The sequence below is a fragment of the Echinops telfairi genome, unplaced genomic scaffold, assembly GCF_000313985.2.
Source record: "Echinops telfairi isolate 266 unplaced genomic scaffold, ASM31398v2 ScPeMD7_7400;HRSCAF=8409, whole genome shotgun sequence".
NCBI classification, from domain to species: domain Eukaryota; kingdom Metazoa; phylum Chordata; class Mammalia; order Afrosoricida; family Tenrecidae; genus Echinops; species Echinops telfairi.
Window position 1 is genome coordinate 45,264,088 of NW_022111300.1, and position 895 is coordinate 45,264,982.

The window sequence follows — 895 nt, forward strand, 5'->3', positions numbered from 1 at the left end:
AGGAGCGATCTAGAATCATCTTATGAATTCCAGATCGGATGGCCCTTGGGGCATTCTTTTTAATAGAGTATCCTCGCCGCTGGCCAAATATGCAGTTGGGCAGTATTTTATGAGCTTTTGGCAATAAAAAAACATGTTAAAAACACAATTCACTATTCAGAAAAAGGTAATGAGATACCTCATTAAAAAACAAACATAAGATGGATTTAACCATTTCTCACCTTGCCTGTACATAGCTTCCTTCCATCCATCCATCCATCCATCCATCCATCCATCCATCCATCCATCCACACCCTTTCAATACTTGATTCTCCAAGCAAGCACACACTACATGTATTCCATAGGGGCACCAACGGCTGCTCCAGGCCTTTCTTCATAAGCCGGAGGGAGGTGGCGGCCTGGGCTCTGGAGAGACGGCAGGGGCAGGGAGGAGCCTGGGTAAGAAGCATGGGGGATGGATTTTCTCTTGCCTTGAAGCCTCTAGTAGATGGCAATGGGGGCTTTTCACGTGCAAGAAATAGTGCAGCAAAGTGTCGGGGAAAGCCCAGCTACCAGCTGACAGCTGACAGGCTACGGAGGAGTGGGACCTGGGGATTGGCTGATGCTGCTGGTGTTGGTGCGCTTGAGATTTGCAGAGAGAGAGAGAGAGAGAGAGGCCCTTCCTGCTCCTCTTAAGAAAGAGGCTGGGAAATTGACCTGCAAATACGAAAGCAGTGGTTCTCTTCAAACGGCCTTTCCTGGTCAGAGCTAGAAATGACATAGGTCACCAAGACGGAGAATGAAAAGCCAACTGCTCAACGAAAAAGAGGGAGCCGCCACACCCATGAGCCAACAGGAGCGGTGAAGGTGACCATGCAGAAAGCCACACACACACACACACACACACACACACACA